Source organism: Podarcis gaigeae (assembly GCF_964106915.1).
Source record: "Podarcis gaigeae genome assembly, chromosome: 4".
NCBI lineage: Eukaryota > Metazoa > Chordata > Lepidosauria > Squamata > Lacertidae > Podarcis > Podarcis gaigeae.
Window position 1 is genome coordinate 78,486,609 of NC_139677.1, and position 21,467 is coordinate 78,508,075.

Consider the following 21,467-nt stretch of genomic DNA (forward strand, 5'->3'; position numbering starts at 1 on the left):
GTGGTGCAGGGGCTCTAAGATGCAGCTTCTGGGCTGCCTCCACCTTCCCTGACCCCAGCAACTAAGCTGTGAAGGGAGGCTTCATGCTGCCTATCAGCGCAGCCTACTAACTACTTGCGTGCTAGCAGGAGTGGGGCAGGGATCTCTCAGCTGTGAAGGGAGGCTTCACACAGCCTATCAGAGCTTGCGTGCAAGCAGCCGGAGACAGGGATCTCTCAGTTAGGCAACAGGAGGCCTCCCTTCCCAGCTGAGGGATCCCTGCCCCCTCCTGCTTGCATGCAAGTAGGAATGGGATTGGGGCTGCTCTGATGGGAAGGGAGGCATCGCGGTGCCCAAGCCTCACTACCGCCACTCTTGGCCCTCCTTCTCCGTCTTCCATGCACAACCCACCACACATCGCTTCCCTACCACCACCACCACCGAAGAACCAACAACTCAGGGGCTGCCCAGGCTCATGGAAAAAAGAGATAGAAGACTTGGAGGAAGGGGAAATTTGGTGGTTGAGGTCAAGGCGGTGGCCGCCCCTCTGCCACCGCCTTCTCTGCAGCATCAACGTCCTGAAAGTGTAGTATTTATTTAATTGATTGATTGATTCAAGTGTCCCTGCATTCATTGGGGGGAAAATCTGGTAACCTTATCATAAGCAGAGATTCTACTGCATTGATGCAAGGTGTTCTTTGACAATGATCTGGTTGACTATGTCCTAAGACACGCTGAGTACCTATGCACATTTCTTTAAAAATCCCCCCTCCCCTGTTTGTTTTGCAGATAGCAACTGTTCTCATCTCTACACTTGCTCAGCAGCAAACTGATGCAGCAATGAAGAATAACATCCTACTTGTGTTCATAGCTACCAGCTTCCCACGTCCCGAAAGCCATGAAAGAAAGACAGAAAGACTGAAAGGAAGGGAATGTGGAACCCCAAGTCCGGTTGCTTTGTACAATGGCCATTCATCTTGCAGCTAGGAGAAATTGTTTCTATGTTTGTATTTATTTCTTGAAGGACTTTTAAAAAATATAAATGTGTGTGTACGTGTGCATGCGCCTGCATGCGCACGCACACACACACCTTCCAGGGCAAAGGAAGAAGAACCAGGCTTTCACTCTGGACAAAGCTCTTTCTGATAACCTCGCATCCTGATTTTTGAAGCTCTGCGTTGTGAAGCAATGGGATGAGGGCTTCTGAAAATCTGCTCCATGCCACAGCAGTTCAAAAGGAGGTCATCCCTGCAATGGGAACAATGGAATATGCCAACATCACTTTGGGGGAAGAGAAGCTCTCAGAGTAGCTTAAAGCCTCCTTCAATCTGAGGGGTTTGCCCTCCAGAAGAATGTGGTAGGGCAGTTCATGCTTGGAGGTACATGTGGTTCATTCTTTGGCTTTGTTGAGTTCTGCATCAGTTCCCTTTACAGTGGTTCCTCTGGTTAAATATGCTTCAGGTTACAGATGCTTCAGGTTACAGACTTCGCTAACCCAGAAATAGTACCTCGGGTTAAGAACTTTGCTTCAGGATGAGAACAGAAATCACGCTGCGGCGGCATGGCGGCAGCAGGAGGCACCATTAGCTAAAGTGGTGCTTCAGGTTAAGAACAGTTTCAGGTTAAGAACAGACCTCCAGAGCGAATTAAGTACTTAACCTGAGGTACCACTGTATATAAGATCCAAAGTGACACACATGGTTCCAGACATCTCCAGTTCCTCTTGGATCAGAATGATAAACTGAGCTAGAAAGTGGGTCCATTGAACCCAAGAGCCTCATTGTTCCAGTTTGCAGATCACAGTAAACCATAGGTAGTGGTTTGCTGTGAATGCACAAAGGCGGCTGTTTCTCCTCCCCACTAGTGTATGAAGAAAACAAACCATGATCCCTTGTTTAGTGCTATATCTGAACCAGGGAGGATGGCTTGGTTTGCTGCAACAAACCATGATCAGTAAGCCAAGAACAAGCCTTGGGTACAGAGCATGATTTATTGGGAGTGAAACAAACCATGGTCCCTGGTTCAGATGTAATGCTAAGCCAGTGAATGTGCTTTGTTTCCTGGCCCTGAAAGTTGGGAGGGGCAAACTGGCTAAGATCAGCATGCGGACAGGAAACTATTAACTATGGTTTACCATGATGTGTGAATGACACCATTGTCTAAAACCTATCAGGATGAAATCCTTGGCTAAATCTTTTTCACAAGAGAAGATGTTCTGAATCCAGAGCTTCTCTCTCCTTCTCCAAGTGGGTGAAATCCTGGCTAATAGCTAGGCAGTGGCTTCATGAAATTCCGCAGCTGGGAGTGGGATACTGCAATAGGTGGACTTTTGGTTAGATACAGCTGGTCAGTTCTTCTATTCTTGTGGCTTTGTAGAACTATTACACATTCTGGAACTGTCGGTGCACTTGCATGATCAAACTCAACTAACTCATTTCCTGTCCAGACAGCTATGAACTCCAACAAAACCAACATGTTTGGAGTGAGCAGAGAGCATTCAGCCATTGACTCCAAGCTTTAAATACATGTGATGGTGGCAAAAAAATGCAGCATCACCCAGAAACAAGACTTGGAACCACTGGGGAGGGAAATGACTACTGAAAACAGAAATATTCATCCATTATGAGTGTTAAAGGGAAACAAAAGCACCTACAAGTAATTTCTTATATTTGTAATTGGAAAAGTATTGTCAGCACATCAGTAAGGTTTGGGGCCAGTGTAGAGTCAAAGAAACAAAGAATTGATGGACCCAAATACCTAAAAAGGTAGAATGACATGATAGCACAAATGTTTGTTTCTGTGGTGGGCTGTGCTCACGAAAGCCCACTGCTGGTGTTTTTACATATGTATGGAAATTCTCACACCCAAGAATTAGAAGGACACTTTTTTAGCAACTGAGCCACACCTAAAAATGATTCAGAAATGGCAGGATACCTATTTGTTTCTTAGCTTGTTTGTAACATGGGTCTTTTCTGCCTGTGCCATTTATATCAACCTGGGTTGCCTGGCGTGTTTTATGGAAAATATACTTCCCCACTCCCCCCCCCTTCTCTTCTGAATCTCAGTAGGGAATAACCAATTTTATACTCTCCGTTGAAATGTCATATATATTTCATGCTCGCTGCATTACAGGAGGGGGGAGAGAGAAGTGGTGTCTTAAATTAGCAAAATAATTAGAAGCACAGTAATGAGGAAAGTATAATTTAAAGGAGAAAGAGGCTATGTGGGAGTTAAGGTTGGCAGGAAAGGTTTGTCAAGCTTTTCGATTCCCTTGCCAGCTGCTGCTTCTGTGGGAAATCATGGAGGTCACCTCATTATAGAACAAAGAGAATCCTGGGAAATTTCAGAGAACATTAGCTATAGAAAATATTTGAAGAATGGGGACTAGGGCCCATACTGAACCTCTAGCATTAAGACCAAGCCACTTTTGTTCTTTTCACCGAGAGAAGGATGAGGTCCAACTGAGAAGAGAAATTATATGAACTTGGCACCTCTTTAAGGTGTATTTTTTCCTTCCTGTCAGGTCTACTGCTGTGCTTTTGAGGGCCAATTTATATGTGGGGAAGCTATACAATGTTGCATCAAGCAAGTGACCCCACACTACGCAGGGCATTTTCCCCATCACTTTCCTTGTTGCAAATAGTCCATTTTGGGAGCAAGGCTGGAAGATTGGGCTTGTCATGCAAGATCTCTAAATACACTTTAAATGCACAACATGAATTTGGTGGCATATGATTGAATCCCATCTGAAACTACTGATAATGTGGAATCTCCCCCCCCCCCATGCCTTTTTTATTGTTTTGCAAAATTGCAATAGCTTTGCTAAATAACAACCTTTAGCACGGGCAGGGAAGGAACTGATCCAGGCTGCCCAGACCTCCCCAGTGGCCTGCCAACCCCCCAACCCAATTTTCCAGGGGTGGTGGCGGCAGCACTTCTGAAGAGAAGAAAAGAGTGCACAACGTTAAGTGGGCACAGCAGTTTAAATCCCCATCATGGTCAGTGCAATGCCACCCAGGATGCAAATCACCTCCTCCCTGCTCAAAAGATGAACAGTTTCCATCCCCTATCATCCAATTATTCAAGCTTCACCTATCATTGCGTTGTGTAAAACTTTGCTGTAATCCTTTCAAGCCCCTACTGTGGCTCCCCAGTAAAGAGAGCCAGCATGGTGTAGTGGTTAAGAACAGTAGACTCGTAATCTGGTGAACCGGGTTCGCGTCTCCGCTCCTCCACATGCAGCTGCTGGGTGATCTTGGGCTAGTCCAGGGGTCTGCAACCCGCGGCTCCGGAGCCGCATGTGGCTCTTTTACACCTTTGCCGCGGCTCCGGGGCGGATACTAGCGAGGGGAGGAGGCGCATTGTGCGCCCCGACACTCCCCACTGTGGCGGGCGCGGTACTGGCTGTGACGTCGCATGGGGGTGGTGCGTGCGTTAGTCACGCACCGTCCTGACGTCACCTTCCCGCCCGCCCGCTACATTGTAAGGGGCATGTACGCTGGTCACTGTTTTGAAGGGGAGTGAAGAACACACACACACACACAAACACGTTTATTTCTATGAGGAGGAGTAATTCTGAGGGGTCAAACAAAGAAATAATAAAAAAGTGACAAAAAAGTTATTTTTATAATGACAAGTTTTGCGGCTCCCAGTTTTTTTTCTTCGGAAACGGGTCTAAGTGGCTCTTTTTGTCTTAAAGGTTGCAGACCCCTGGGCTAGTCACACTTCTTTGACGTCTCTCAGCCTCACTCACCTCACAGAGTGTTTGTTGTGGGGGAGTAAGGGAAAGGAGAATGTTAGCTGCTTTGAGACTCCTTCAGGTAGTGATAAAGCGGGATATCAAATCCAAACTCTTCTTCTCCTCTTCTTCTTCTGAGCTCAAGCTTGCAGGCAATAGAGGAAGGAAGGGCAGTCATGGTTAATGGTGGTAGAAAGACCCCCTTTCTAAATGTGACCAGGTTTTCCACTGTGGTTGCCAACTTTTTTTTTACTGGCCTGCAGCTATGACTTTAAGAGCAGCTTGATATGCAAAAAGAAAAAGAAAAAAGTAGCAGCAATCTTATTCTTTTAAAATCATACCAGGGAAAGCTTCATGAGTTAAATATCTGTGTGTCACGTTGTTGCTAGCAACAAGAGTTGGGTAACTACATTGCATATCCTGTGCCTTCTTATCTGCTGCTAAGCATGCTTAGTCAGGTCAAGCCCCATTGAGTTGGATAGGACTCACTTCCTAGCTGGTATGCACAGAAGTGTCACTGCCATCTAGGAACCTAGTAACCAAACAAACGCCTGTGTTGCAAAGAGAACATCAGCAATATCTAAGCAACATGATGACCATGTACATACGCAATAGACAATCTTTATAGAATTCCTTCAAACCATAATAAGTACAAAATGAAATCTGTTAGTAGCAGTGACTACATTATTATATGAGCACTGTTCCACAGCATTTGATATTTTCATTTATATGCATTCATTCAAAATAAGATGGGCTATGTACTCTTTTTCATTACTGTTTGTATTATAGTTTATAATTTTTGTAAAGTGATATGTCATGCAGGTCATCATCTGTAAAAAATTATTTTCAGTTTATGAAGCAATTCTATATCCTCCCACCATGCTGACGAAGAATTCTACGAAACAGTAGTCAAGATCCAGAATCACTGTTCAGTGTTGGGCATCATATTTGCTGAATACACAAAGCTTCACAGCTTGTCTTTCATTGTACAAAGTCTGGTACCTTGCTTCATTTAAAGATTTTCAGAGACTTTTAGACTAAAGACTTATTATGGTTTGAAGGAATTCTATAAAGATGGTCTATTGCGTATGTACATGCTCATCGTGTTATCTAGGAACTAGTAGCAGTCTCTGGCTGTCACAGGCCATTCTGGTAAAATACATGTCTTACTTTGCAAAAGGTCTCAGCCCCTGCATTTCCACACATGGTTGGAAAGATTCCTGTCTGAATCTCCAGAAAGCCACTTCCTGTCAGACTAGATGAGCCAGCGCCAGCTTCCTGCTTCTTGGGGACTGTTTGCCTATCCAGAGGCTACTGAAACAAAAATGCAGAAAGTGGAATGTTGGTAGGATTGTGTGTGAAGAGTGTGAAGTAGAGCTTTCAGGAAGGACTTCAGGATTCCTGTCAAGGATGGCTCTCCAGATGTTGTGGGACTACAACTCCCATCGTGCCTGGCCATTGGCCAAGCTGGCTGGGAGTTGGGATTCAGAAACATCTGGTGTGTTGCAGGTTCTCTGCTCCTGATGGCAGCCTTCTGTTGAGCCACAGATCGAAGAAGGACATAGCTTGAGGGCATGCCTTTGAAATGTTCTGGCAGCTGGATAAATAACTTCCAAAGGTCCCACTTAATACAGAGCCCTCACCTGCGTTGCATATGTGGAGAGACAGGCTAGCTTCCAGAAAATGAAAATAAATGGGACAGAGTTTGTGGCATCTTTGGCCTTGCCTTGTGATGAGGGGATGTAATTGACCAGCAGAACTGTATGAGGTAAGGTCGCATCCAAACCATACAATTAAAACCCTGTTATATTACTTTAACAGCCATGGCTTCTTCCCAGAGACTCATGGGAACTGTAGTTACATTAGAATATAAAACAAGCCTCCTGGATCAAGCCAATGGCTCATCTAGAGAGCCAGTGTGGTGTAGTGGTTAAGAGCGGTAGTCTCATAATCTGGGGAACCAGGTTCACATCTCCGCTCCTCCACATGCAGCTGCTGGGTGACCTTGGGCCAGTCGCACTTCTCTGAAGTCTCTCAGCCCCACTCACCTCACAGAGTGTTTGTTGTGAGGAAGAAGGGAAAGGAGAACATTAGCCGCTTTGAGACTCCTTAAAGGGAGTGAAAGGCGGGATATCAAATCCAAACTCCTCCTCCTCTTCTTCTAGTCCAACATTTTATTCTCACAGTAGCCAACCAGGACCACCAAACAGCATTCAGAAGCTTTGCTGCCCCTGTATGTAGTTTGTTAAGGGATGCTGAAAATTGTAACTCTATGAGGGGTCTTCTAACAACTCTCAGCACGCTTATCAAGGGTTCTTTGGGGGAATACATGGCAGCTGAAGTGGTATAAGAGTGTTTTAAATATATGGTATAGGTGTGACCTTGTAACAGGTATGCTATAAACCAGCAGAAGGATGCTTTCAGAAAAACAGAGAAAGGTCCTTTGAGAAGAGTGAGTTGTTTGTAAAGAGCTGTGAAGAAAGGCTTCAAGCAGGCTTTGTGGCATCTCATTGGGACCAGTGGTGTAGTCCTTGAATTTCATGAATGACATTAACCTTCTGTATTGTCAAAGCAAAAATGAAAACAACCACAGTGTTAACAAGAGAAAGAGAGGAAATGTCAACGAAGTCGTTTTGTGATGTTTGTTTATGATGGTGGGCACTTGGCTATTATTAAACATGCTATGAAAACAGCACATGGAGATAACTTGTATCAAGGGCAGACTTTGGTAATCTTTTGCAATATGGCACCCTGTGCGAGGCCACAATTTGGCGCCCCCAAATGGATCTTTTTCAATGATGGATGTTCTTAATTTTGCAGCCTCTCAGCTTGGTGCCCTGTGCAGGGGCTGCTCACACTGCCCAAAATCAGACACTGCTGATAACTCATCTTCCCTTCAGTAAAGAGGCTTTTCAAAGGAGAACTTCCACTGGTGATGATGTCAGGGCAAGACTCTGGGGGCAGAATCTAGGTCCCACCCATCAGGTGACATCCAAATTGCAGCAGAACTTGCCTACTACATTTTGAAGTACAGTATATAGTGCACATTACTACCTAAATAAGGAGACTCATGTATGACCTTTCATCTCAGAGTCTAAAATGGCTTAAGTAGACCACTGGCCGTTTCCAATAAAAGCTTTATTTGTAAGAGATTACACTGTACAGAGTGCTTATAGTATTTGCTTTGTTTTACAATGTTAGGAAATCACATTTGTAGCAAACAGGCACTCCTTCCATAGACAGGAAAGTCCCGAAAGAGGAACCTGTGAAGTGCCCCACAAGGTCACTTACCCAGTTTCAACTAACACTCCTGAGATACACACTCTCTGTCTAGGCCTCTCTAGTTCTCCGTCAATTGCAACTGCACACTGGAGTTCATAGAACTTGGAAGGGACCTGAGGATCATCTAGTCCAACCCTCTGCAATGCAGGAAACTCAGCTAAAGCATCCATGAAAGATGGCCATCCGACCTCTGTTTGAAAACCTCGAAGGAAGGAGAGTCCACCACTTCTCGTGGGAGTCTGTTCCACTGCTGTTCAGCTCTTACTATCACAAAGCTTTTTCTGTATGTTTAGCCAGAATGTCCTTTCTTGAAACTTGAAACCATTGGTTCGAGTCCTACCCTCCAGGACAGAAGAAAAGGTTATCTACCAGGGGTCCTCAAACTTTTGAAACATGGCCAGTTCACTGTCCCCCAGACACTGTTGGGGGCCAGACTATAGTTTGAAAAAAAATATGAACCAATTCCTATGCACACTGCACATATTTTATTTGTAGCACACACACAAAACAGGGAAAACAATACAATATTTAAAATGAAGAACGGTTTGAATCAACATAAACTTATAAGTATTTCAATGGGGGGGGGGATACGAGAGAGAGAGAGGAGAGTGACCGAGTAAGAGGGAGGGAAAGAGGCATTCTGGGCGGCGGCAGCATTCGGCTGCTCCTCCCTCAGTGCCCTCCAGCAAGAGACCCTCTGGTGACGGCCACTGCACCTTTGCACTACGTTTGTATTTCCACAGGGCTTCCTTGGCAGCAGCGGCTCCTCCATGGGCCGGTCCCTCCTCTTTCAGACCCGCTTCGCCTGGCAGCCAAGGAGGAAGAGGAGCATATGTGAAGGAGAAACAAGGGGGAATTGTGGCCGCTGCTGAACTGGTGGTTCCTTCCCAGTGGTTTGAGGGAGCTGCCACTAACTGGCAGCATCTCGCTCTCTCACTTACTTACTCACTCTCACACACACACACCTCCCTGGTGTGCCTGGGATCGTGGTGGGATTGATGGGCAGCCATGTGGGATGGGGCTGGAGAGTGTGGTCTGAGGAGAAGCCGGAAGGGATTGGACCCAGCTGTTGGCTGTTTATTGAGGATCCATTCTGATTTGTTTTCAGGGAGAGTATATGATGTTGCTTCGTTATCTCACACTTTCCAGTCACTTTTGTTACCACAAATGTATTTCTCTCTCTCTTTTTAAAAGGTTTGTCACAGAAGAGCACCAAATCTCCTTTAATTGCACAACCTAAATTTGCCAGTACTCGACTGAATCCCATCAGGAAACAGCTCCAGTGTGGAAGTTGCACTCGTGGGAGTCTGTTCCACTGCTGTACAGCTCTTACTCTCAGAAAGTTTTTTCTGTATGTTTAGTCGGAATGTCCTTTCTTGAAACTTGAAGCCATTGGTTCGAGTCCTACCCTCCATGCATTCTTGTCACAAACCAGTGCCACTGGTTTCATATTTACAGAATTATAGCCATAGCTGTCAACTCTCCCCTTTTCTTGCGAGGAATCCTATTTGGAATAAGGGAATGTCCTTTTTAAAAAGGGGAAAGTTGAAAGCCATTGGAAGTTGGGCTCTTTATGTGGTCAACCTGTAGCACTGATGTAGTGATGTAGTAAATGGCACAGGCAGAAAAGGGTTTTTGCAGTCTTCCCCCACCCTGCCCAATAAAATATTCTGTCAATATACCCAACCACAAGGCCTCAAGGTGGCTATGCTTAAAAAGGTTTATAACAAACTATGGAAAAGAAACTAAAATAGATTCTGAGCATTGTAAAATACTGAAAAGTGATGAGGCCAGCTTGAAAATGTTAAGATACAATGTACACAAATATCAAAAAATAAATCCCATATTGCAAAATGAATATCCAATCTCACAAAGCTGCTTGTGAAAATATGTGTATTCATGGGGAGAAAGTAGAAAAAAAAGGAATCCACTTCCAATCATGCATACATTTGTAAATTCAAAGACTCCTCATGAATAACAAATTCAGTTCTTGCTCTGTCAATCTTACTCCTAAATATCAAAACCAAAACAGATGGTGCTACAGAGACAATGGCTTTATATACCGGATGTTCATGGGTACCTCTGAAGCCAGAAGACATTATATGAAAGCCATTCCAGCAAACCCATTGTCACACAATCACAGGTGCAAATGATGTTTTAGAAAAACAATTTCAAGGAGCACATTCATATGAGCATAACACAGGCATAGGCAAACTCAGCCCTCCAGATGGTTTGGGACTACAACTCCTATCATCCCTAGCTAACATGACCAGTGGTCAGGGATGATGGGAGTTGTAGTCCCAAAACATCTGGAGGGCTGAGTTTGCCTATGCCTGGCATAACATATTTGATATAGGTGAAAATGCCACAAATATTTTGGATACCTTTTCTACAGGAGGAGAATTAATTACTTAGATATATGTCAATGGTGAGAGGAATTTGTGTTTTGTTTTTAACTGATTGTGGATTCACTAATAGTTCAATTTGAGGGGTCATATATCACAGTGATATAGAAGTGCACGCGAAGTTAGCATCCAACTGCAACCCTGTACATTTTATATCAAGGCAATGTTGTGGTCACCCAAAAGTCGGTCATCTGAAAGCAAGGAAGCGTTTTCCTCCATTCTTCCCCACTAGTGTAATGAATTGTGTCTCACAAGCAGCAGCAGCAAATGGGAACTTGCAACAAAGTGTTGCAGTGCATCCCTAGCTGCTAACAGGCTCATGGGGAGCGAGAAAAAAATTAGGGGTCAAAGGAACCACAAAGTGGTTATCTCTGGAAGCTCAATAAAAGTCCATAAGACCTGAAAGCTCACAGACCTTGTCAAAATATTTTATTTTATTTTTTGCAGGGAGCTAAAAGTGAGTTTGTGGTTGCACAGCAACCCTCCTTTCCGAACTATAGCGCTCTTCGATTACATTGATATTTGCTTAGTTCACACAAACAGCAAATTAAGACATAAAAAGTGTTCCTGGACTTCACTGCTTCAGGGTGTGTGCAGGAGATGAGGAGCATTTGCATGATCTGATGTTTTTCCACATGGAAAGTCACCACACATAGAAAACTAAATGTGAGAGTCCAACCCAGCTTCCCTTCTACCCCAACAATACATGAGTTCTGAACGTCCTGGGAATCTTTTTTTCATTTCAGAAGCATTCATCCAAGTGATCTTGCACCTGCTGTTTGAAGCGTCACAGTCGGGGAACACATTCACCAGCTTATCTGTGTAAAGCAGGGTTTATTTCATTTAATATCTTGGGCCCTGCATGGTTGCCAGGGCTTCCTCCTTCTCCCTATCTGCAAGACTCCTGCTTACAAAGGGTTCATTTCACCAGAAGGCCTTGTTGTGTGGGGAGAAGCAGAGGGACTTTCCAGATGTTCCTTTTAGCATGCACAGATGTTGCTCAGATCTCAAAACATTGTTCCATATGGAGCTCATTCCGTTGCAGAGATGATGTTATGCCCCCAAGCTGAAACATTACATAAGGGCAGGATATGAGTTATATCACTGGTGCTGGATCACGGCTCGTGCTAATAAAGTGCTAAAAATAAAACTCATTTTAATCTTTGGAAAGGTCCGTGCACCATATGCTTTTTTGTTCCAAGCTATGCATTGCGTAGCCATATGGTTCCGAACAAATCATTTCTCTGGGCTTGTTTACACATCTGCACAAGAGATAACTGACAATACCTTGACATTGCTATTGTGAGCTACTGGAAATGTTGGAGAGGGGGGAGAAACTAGCTTGCTTGTTGTGTTACAAGCTCCCGCTCATCTTTTTAGGCTCATTATCACGGTTAACATTTATTACTCCAGGATGCAGGATAGGTTGTCAATGATCTTTCTATGGCAGAAAGACTAGCTTCTACTCAAGTAGAATTAAGTAGGTCTCTGTTGCATTGCTCTTTGCTCCATTGAATCTGCTTCCTATGCTTTAGCAGGAGGAACAAGAATTCCCTGTGGATACATAACTCCGTACTGATGACAGGTTGGCTGGGAATAGATCTGGATGAAGGAAATTTCACATAGACATTTCATTCTGAAATTTTCTAAGACTAAATGCAGAAATAAGATCCAATTGATAGGAAATATCTATCCACTGTAGCATCCCCCAAAAGAATGCTGCTAAGAATGTCACCGAGTGATGGTGATGATTTGATTTCTTACCTGCCCTTTACCACAAAGTTCCAGGGCAGGTTACAGTTGCAATTTAAAATTTTGATATTAAAAATCAGTTTAAAACAAATACAATCAATATATCTCATGTGTCAAAGGTAAGGGTAAAGAGGTGTGTCTTCAGTATGCAAGGTCACTACATAATTTCTTTTTTATATATAGAGAGAGTTACAAGCTTGGTGGACCAAGGGATACTGTGGACATAGTGTAGAAGACAAGAGGTGTTAGCAGACCTTGAAGCTTGGGTGGATTAGATTAGAATAATCAGTATCTGGAATTCAAAGGTTTTATTCATGCAGGAACTATTTACAGGATGCATGGAGATAGAAGGGAAGAAATAGAAGATATGTTGTCTGGAGAGTAAACAAAATGACTCAGCTTTTAGGGGTGGAGTTAACTTAGACAGAGAGCTACCAGCAAATGCTGTCTAGATTGCTACACAAACAGGGCCCTCTGGTTGTTTACAGCAACACATGCATTAACAAGAAGCTTAAGAGAAGGAAATAGATTTACTTTCCTTCAACAATAGAGTGTATCCTCCATGGAAAATCCAGTGAAGTTCCCCTTCAGTTCTGCAATCCTAGGGTTACTGACAATTGGAGCAGATTGTTCTTTCTGGTAAGAAAACAAATTCATTGCAACTGCTTCTTCTTTGGCCAGCGGATGGAATCCAGACAAGTCTACACAACCCTTACCATAATGTGAAATGCCTTGCAAGTAAAAATCATATACAATATTCAGGTTATTCTTTTTATCCTTGTCTGGACTACATATGTAAGAGCTTACTACTTCAAGGGGCAAATGAAGAAATTATCATGTGCAGAATAAGGATAAGAGTCACTTTGCAGAAGCAAACTCTGTGGAGAATTGGACCAAAACTGTAGTCTCATTTTACACTGTTACAAGGTGTATGTCTGAACCCACATACACGCCTACCACACATGCGTCTTCAGCGTACAGCTCTGAGAGGACTGGAATATTTTGCATGGAGTCAGTACGTGTCTCCATTTAAAATGGTGTACACCTTTCACCCTTATGCCCATAAAGACCTTTGTACACCATAATGTAAATAAAGATTGGTTTATTACATGGAAATGAAACATATAAAGTATATAGCCTTCAGTCATCAAGGTTCCACATAAGCGGACAGCAATACAATCATTAAACGTATACACCTTAGCTGTAAAGAGTAAAGAGTCATTCGCTACTGAAAAACATAGAAAGAATGATCTCAGGAATATGTCTTCACTAAGGAGAAGAGAAAACCAGGTATGTGGGGATATATCTGTACTTGCAGCAAGCAGAGCACGTTGTCAGGGATATGAGATAAAATTTTCAGTGGACAAATAAAGTGAAAGAAATGAAAAAATGAAAACAAAATGTGCTTTAAGCTATAATACAATACAGTTGTACAATACAACTAAAGATGAATTTGTGAAATCGAGCATGATTAAGTGGGCACAAGGTGTGGGTCACAGTACTGATTATAAATTATGGGGAAAGATGTGGTCAGTAAATATGAAATTCACGACATGCTTTGCGATAAAAGAAAATATGGTGAAAATGACCCACAGATGGGTCCCACAAGATTGGCGAAAATGTATAAAAAAGAAAAAGGTATATGTTGGAAGTGTAATGAAAATGAGGGATTTTTTTTCACATGTGGTGGTCCTGTAAAGTAATTAAGGAATATTGAGAAACTATATATAATGAATTTTTTTAAAGATAATTTTAAAAACTTTCCCCACCTGTGATTTTCCTCTTGGGGATAGAAACAACAGAGGTCCACAAAAAAAAAAAGAGTTTATTACTATACACCACTGCCGCAGCTAGAACCTTATTGGCACAAAGGTGGAGAACAAGTATAGTAAGGAAGAACGGCTGTGTAAAATGTTTCTTTTTTAAAAAAATAGATTTTTTTATTAAGAATTTAAACAAAACATATCATCCTTAATTCCCCCCATTTCCCCCCTCCCCCTCCCTCCCATAAAACTAACACCCCCAACTTCCCTCAGTTCCAGTCTCTGGTTTCTCTATAAATGCTATTCTCTGCATGTTACAAATTTGTATAGATCCTTAATTTGTCTAACTGTTTGTTATCAATAAAAGGTTTGTGAGTATTTATTCAAAACCTGCCAAGCAGTCCAATTCACTTTGTTGCGTCTTTAAGTACTTTGTAAAAGGTTCCCATTCATCTTTAAAGTCACAGTTATCCTTGTCCCGTGGTTTATGTGTCAATTTTGCCAATTCTGCATAGTTCATCAATTTCTCTTGCCATACTTCTTTAGTCGGAGTTTCCTCAGTCTTCTATCCTTGTGCTATTAAGACTCTTGCTGCCGTTGTCGCATACATAAACATATTTTTCAACGTCTTTGACAAGTCTTTCCCTACAATCTACAATCCCTAACAAAAATGCTAATGGTTTTTTGACAAATGTTAGGTGGAACATTTTCTTCAATTTGTTGCATATCATTTCCCAAAATTTTTTAATTACATTACAATCCCACCACATATGATAAAAAGTCCCCTCCTTCTCCTTACACTTCCAAGATATATTTGAGCTAGTTTTCCCTAACGGCACTGGTGTCATATACCATCTATACATCATCTTCATATAATTCTCCCTCAGCAAAGAACAATGTGTAAATTTTAGATCAATTTTCCATAACCTTTCCCAATCTTCCATCATAACCTACATCTTGTGCCCATTTGATCATGACTGATTTTACCTCTTCATCTTTCACCTCCCATTCTAGCAGTATGCTGTATGCAGCCTTCAGTAATTTCACTTTCCCTTCAATCACTTCGATCTGAAACCTAGATCTTGCATAGCTAAATCCTTTCTTACTGTCTTCTTTATATGTTTCGTATAATTGTTGATAGTGCAACCAACTCTGAAAATGATCTTTGATCTCGTCATAATCTCTTAACTTCCATTTTCAATCAACATATGTGAACCATTTCCCTTTCTTTCCAAGTTTGAGCAGTAATGCTTCGTGTGGTGAAAGCCACCAAGGGGTCTTTTGTTCCAGTAAGTCTTTATATCTCTCCCATACTCTCATTAGTGATTTCCTAATTATATGGTTATAAAAACTTCTGTGAACCTTTCCTTTCCCATACCATAAATATGGGTGCCAGCCAAATCTGTTATCATGTCCTTCTAATTCTAATGTCTCTTGCTTATCCAACCTGATCCAGTCCCTGATCCATACCAGACAAGCAGATTCATAGTACAATTTGAGGTCTGGGTGGGCAAACCCACCTCTATATTTTGTGTCTGTAAGTATTTTATGTTTTATCCTTGGCCTTCCCCCCCCCCCCCGATAAATTTTGAAATCTCTTTCTGCCATTTTTTAAAGCATTCATCTTTCAGGATGACTGGTATTGATTGGAAAAGAAATAGCATTTTTGGCAACACATTCATTTTAATCTCCTATATCTTGCCTAACAATGAGAGATTCATTCTGCTCCATATTTCTAAATTTCTTTTTACCTCAAACCAGATTTTTCCATAATTATTTTTAAATAGGTTTATATTTCTTGATGTTAACCAAATCCCTAAATACTTGACCTTTTTGTGGACTTCAATCTTAATATCTTGTTCTAATTCTGTTTTTTCCTCTTCCTTCATATTTTTAACTAATAATTTTGTTTTATTCCTATTTAACTTGAATCCTGCCACTTCCCCATTTTTTTTCTATTACTTTGGGGAGTGAAGTTTTAGGTTCTTCCACTGCTATCACTAAATCATCTGCATATGCTTTTAACTTAAATTCGCTTTCCCCAGTTTTTACACCTATAATCTCTTTGTCTGCTCTTATGTTTCTGGCAAGTACTTCCAGTACCAGGATGGACAATAATGGTGATAATGGGCATCCTTGTTTCGTTCCTTTTTGGATCTTACAGTCATCCGTTTCCACCTGATTTATAATTAATTTTGCTTTTTGTTCTGAGTAAATCGCTGCTATTCCTTTTAGAAATTTAGAACCACTTCTAATTTGTTCTAGCAGTTTTGTCATGAATTTCCAAATGTGTAAAATGTTTTAATATACCAAACTGGCTGGTCTGGTGGAGAACAAGTATAGTACCCACTAAGGAAGGCAACCTGTGTAAAATGCTTCAGTATGCGAAACTGGCTGGTCTGACGTACAGGATAAGAGGAAATGAATATAACTTAAAAAAGGAGGAATTGATAATGTTTATTGAATATTTTAAGAACCAGTATAAACAAATACATAGCTTAGCAGAACTTTAGTAAATCTAGCAGAGATGAAATAGAGTTTTTAATAGATAACAAACTGGATGATTAAAAAGATGTGGATTATGCAGAGTAGTAGAAAAGCAAAGGAACCAGGATAAGGGTGGAAGGGAAGTCATATGGTATATGTATACATGTTGTATTTGGTACGAAGTTGTAAGTAGAACAGGGAGAGGGAAGGGGCTAAGTATGCTCCCTGTTATTGTTTTTGAAAATGCAGATGAAATAATAAAAGGGGGGGCTGTAATATAATACGGTATTTATGTATATAAGTAATGCTGTTATTCTGACCAGTATATAATTATTATTATTTTTTATATAATATTTTTATTGAGTTTAAGAAGTACAGAAAAAAGAATAAAGGATAGATATAAGAAAATAGAAAAAAAGAATAACAAATTTCCATTGTTCTTTTTTCATCAAATCTAAAGGACTTCCCCGCATCCTCCAGACCCTGCATTCTCTGTAATATAAAACATCAGCAATTTGTTAACTTATTTCAAAACTTATTGTATCTTCCATTTTATCATGTTGCCTAATTTCAAATATACTATAACTCAATTTTTATACGTTTTATATTAAACACAATAAAGTTGTTTCATTATTTTACCTCTAAATTCTTGTGTCTTAATTTCCATTTCATTAACTTACATTTGCTGAAGCTAGAATTTCCTAAAAGGTGCATTTCTTCTTTTTTTTAACATTCATACAGCTTATAGTATTTTTTCAAATAGTCCTTAAACTTTATCCAGTCCTCCTCAATTGTTTCTTCTACCAAGTCTCGGATTCTGCCAGTCATTTCGGCCAATTCCATGTAGTCCATCAACTGCGATTGCCATTCCTCCAGTGTGGGTAGATCTTGTGTCTTCCAATGCCTTGCAATCAAGATCCTGGCTGCCGTGGTAGCATACATAAAAAAAATTCTATCTTTCTTGAGTACTCTCTGGTCTACAATGCCCAAAAGAAAGGCCTCCGGTTTCTTAGGTAAGGTAAATCTAAGTACCTTTTTTAGTTCATTATGAATCATCTCCCAAAAGGCCTTCACTTTCGGGCAAGTCCACCAGAGGTGGAAGAATGTCCCTTCCGCCTCTCTGCATTTCCAACATTTATTGTCAGACAGGTGGTATATCTTAGCTAGTTTGACTGGGGTCATGTACCACCGGTATATCATTTTCATAGTTTTCCTTCAAGGCAGTGCATGCCGTGAATTTCAAACCGGTGTTCCATAACCTTTCCCAGTCTGCAAACATAATGTTGTGCCCCACATCCTGCGCCCATTTTATCATGGCGGATTTGACTGTCTCATCCTGTGTATTCCACTTAAGCAGCAAGTTATACATTCTCGAAAGTAGTTTATTTTTTGGCTCTAACAATTCTGTCTCTAGTTTCGATTTTTCCACCTGGAATCCAACCTTTTTATCTGTTTTAAAGACCTCCTGGATTTGAGCATAGTGCAACCAATCTCGCACATTGGTTTTCAGTTTTTCCAAGCTCAGCAACCTCCAATTGTCTCCAATTTTTTCAATTATTTCCCAATATTTAGGCCAGTGGGCCTCCATGTTAAGTCTCTTACGTGCCTTGGCCTCCACCGGTGAGAGCCACCTCGGAGTCTTACTCTCCAATAAGTCTTTATATTTTGTCCAGACCATCAAAATTGCTCTTCTAACAATATGGTTTTTAAATAATTTGTGCACTTTAACCTTGTCATACCACAAATATGCATGCCACCCAAACACATTATCAAACCCTTCCAGATCTAGGACATCAGTGTTCTCCAGTAAAATCCAATCTTTCAACCAGCAGAAGGCTGCAGCTTCGTAATATAACCTCAAGTCTGGCAGGGCAAATCCCCCTCTTTCTTTCACGTCAGTTAGTATTTTAAACTTAATTCGGGGCTTTTTGCCCTGCCAAACAAACTTAGATATATCCTTCTGCCACTTTCCAAAACATTCCACCTTGTCCACAATCTGTAGGGCCTGAAACAAAAATAACATTTTCGGCAATACATTCATCTTTACAGCAGCTATTCGGCCTAACAAGGAAAGTTTCACTCTTGACCATATTTCCAAGTCTCTTTTGATTTCTGACCAACATTTCTCATAGTTATCTTTAAACAAATTCAAGTTTTTGGAGGTCAGATGCACCCCTAGGTATTTTACTTTTTTAACCACATTTAGTTCTGTTTCTTTAGAGAACTCATCTGTTTCTATAACTGTCAAATTTTTTGCTAAAACTTTAGTTTTTTGCTTATTTAACTTAAACCCCGCCACCCGACCAAAGTCAGAAATTAATTCTAACACTCTTTTAGTGCTGGAGACTGGTTCCTGTAATGTTAATACCAGGTCATCTGCAAATGCTTTCAATTTATATTGTTTCACTCCGACCTCAATTCCCTGAACCAACCGGTCCTTTCTAATCATGTTTAGCAACACCTCCAGAACTGAAATGAACAATAGGGGGGATAGGGGGCACCCCTGACGTGTCCCTTTTTCAATTTTAAACTCCTCTGTCACCACATTGTTTACAATCAATTTAGCTTTTTGTTCTGAATAGATTGCTTCTATACCATTTTCAAACCCCCGCCCCACTCCCATCCCTTCCAAATTTTTCTTCATAAACATCCAGGAAATATTATCAAAGGCCTTCTCTGCGTCAATAAAAATTAAGACCGCTCTAGTGTTAAGATTTGTTTGTAGAAGCTCCAAAATATCAATAATGTTTCTTGTATTGTCAAACAAATGCCTACCAGGGAGAAAGCCAGCCTGGTCCTTATGGATCACTTCATTTAATACTTTTTAAAATCTATTTGCCAGGATATCCGCAAAAATTTTGTAATCCACATTTAGGAGTGAGATGGGGCGGTAGTTCTTAAGCTGAGTCTTTTCAGTTTCTAGTTTAGGTATCAATGTGATGAAAGCTTCTTTCCACGTTTCCGGTGCCTTCCTCCCCTCCATGATCTGGTTACAAACCTCCATCAAGGGTTGTATCAAATAATCCTTTAAAACCTTGTAGTATTTGGAGGTTAGTCCATCAGGGCCTGGAGACTTGCCCAATTGGAGATTCTGAATGGCACTTTCAATTTCTTGCTGTGTGATGTTACAATTCAGGATTGTTCTCATTTCCTGGGATATTTTTTGTAATCCATTAGTTTTAAGAAATTGATCCACCTCGGAAGCTTTTTGCGGCCCTTGTGAGTAGAGTTCTTTGAAATATCTCTGGAAACACTTTCTAATTTCCTCAGGTTTCTGAACCATTCTCCCTTCAATCTCTAGATTTGTAACTGTATTAAGCTTTTGTCTCTTTTTCAACTGCCATGCTAGCAGTTTCCCACACTTATTCGCCGATTCAAAGGATCTTTGTTTCATTTGTTTAATTTTCCATTCCACCTCTTGGTTTATCAATTTCGAATATTGCGCCTGGAAAAATTTCACTTCTCTTAACACATCCTTCGACTTAGGCCTAGATCTTAATTTTTTCTCTCCTTCTCTTATTTTCTCCAATATCGTCTCCTTCTTTTCATTCCAGAGTCTTTTCTTAATCGTGTTTTGTTGTATTAGAAACCCTCTCATGACTGCTTTACTTGCGTCCCAGATTATTCTTTTTTCCACAGTGGTATTCAAATTTATCTCAAAATAGTCCTTTAAAATTTTTTGGGCCTTCTTCACAATCTCCTGATCTCTTAATATGGTGTCATTCATTTTCCATCTAAGGGATCCGGTTGTATTTAGTCTCAATTCCACTTTCAAAGCATTATGGTCGGAGCAAGTTTTTGGGCAGATTTCCACTTTTCTAGTCTTAGGTGCCAGTCCTCTAGTTGTCCATATTTGGTCGATTCGTGTCCATATCAGATGAGCTTCAGAAAAGAAAGTTCCTTCTTTCCCTAGAGGGTTCTTAACCCTGCATATGTCAATTAAGTCCATATTGTCAGTCATTTCAAAAAAGGTTTTAGGTAGTCTGCCATCTTTCGATATGTTGGCACTTTGTGACTTATCCATGTTTACAGACACAACCCCATTCATATCACCCAACATAATGATGTTATTGTAGTCCAAGTAATCCAGCATAGTCTCATGCAGCTTCCTGAAAAATTCCGATTTTCCCTCATTTGGAGCGTATATTCCTAATATCAAATTTTTTTCTCCTTGTGTCTGTATTTCAATCGCCAAAATTCGGCCATGTTCATCTTTAAATAAAAATTTCGGTGACAGGCTCTCCTTTGCATATATCACCACTCCTCTTTTCTTAACTTTATCCGAAGAAATAAATTCTTGGCCTAATCTTTTATTAATTAGCACTTTTCTGTGGAGCCTTGTCACATGTGTTTCTTGTAGGCAAATAACGTCCAATTGTTCCTTTTTCAAAATGTGAAAGACTTTTCTTCTTTTTTCCGGGGAATTTCCGCCATTTATGTTCCAGCTAAGAAGCTGCAGAGACATCCTGATTCAATTGGCGAGTCCTACAATGGGGTATCTAAGTTTCCCTCCGATCCCGGAGGTGGTAGTGCTGGTCCAGATCCAGATGGTGTAACTTTTGAAGGTGGTCCCGGTGGTGGTGGAGGCCAAGAAGCTGCAGCTCCTTTTTGCAGGTCCTCCTCGTGGTCGTATAGGAACTTCTGCTGGTCTTCAGGTGATTTAATTTTTATTTTCCTTCCTTTGTAAGTAAATGAAAGTCCTTGTGGAAACTCCCACCTATAAGGAATTCCGTTGTGTCTCAACAATTTAGTCAAGTCTATATAGGTAGTCCTAAGTTCCAAGAGATATTTGGGTATATCTCTGTAAATTTCAGCCTTTTTGCCTTCTATCTCCAAAGATTTCTTGAAATGTAGGCCTAATATCTTATCCCTCTCTTTTCTTGATCTCAGAATAACTAAACAGTCTCTGGACTTGTCTTTCTTTACAGATCTTCCCAGTCTAAAGGCTGTCACAATTTTAAAGTCCTTTTCTTCCTCAATTCCCCAGAATTTGGAGAACAAAAGTGTCAGAAATCCCTCTAGGTTGTCTTTCTCCAGTTCCGGGATAGCCCTTATCCTGAG

The 21,467-nt window shown here is 41.1% G+C and overlaps 1 protein-coding gene across 2 annotated transcripts in view; it reads left to right on the forward strand.

The window, feature by feature from the left end:
• Positions 1-7,409, forward strand: part of LOC310843599 (galactosylgalactosylxylosylprotein 3-beta-glucuronosyltransferase 1-like) — a 59,487-nt gene extending 52,078 nt beyond the window's left edge. For both annotated transcript variants that reach the window (XM_083737191.1, XM_083737192.1), the window contains 3 exons: positions 769-4,242; positions 4,699-6,633; positions 6,883-7,409. The gene's annotated coding sequence lies outside the window, so the exon portion shown is untranslated. The remainder of the gene's footprint in view (positions 1-768; positions 4,243-4,698; positions 6,634-6,882) is intronic.
• Positions 7,410-21,467: the final 14,058 nt, after the last annotated feature.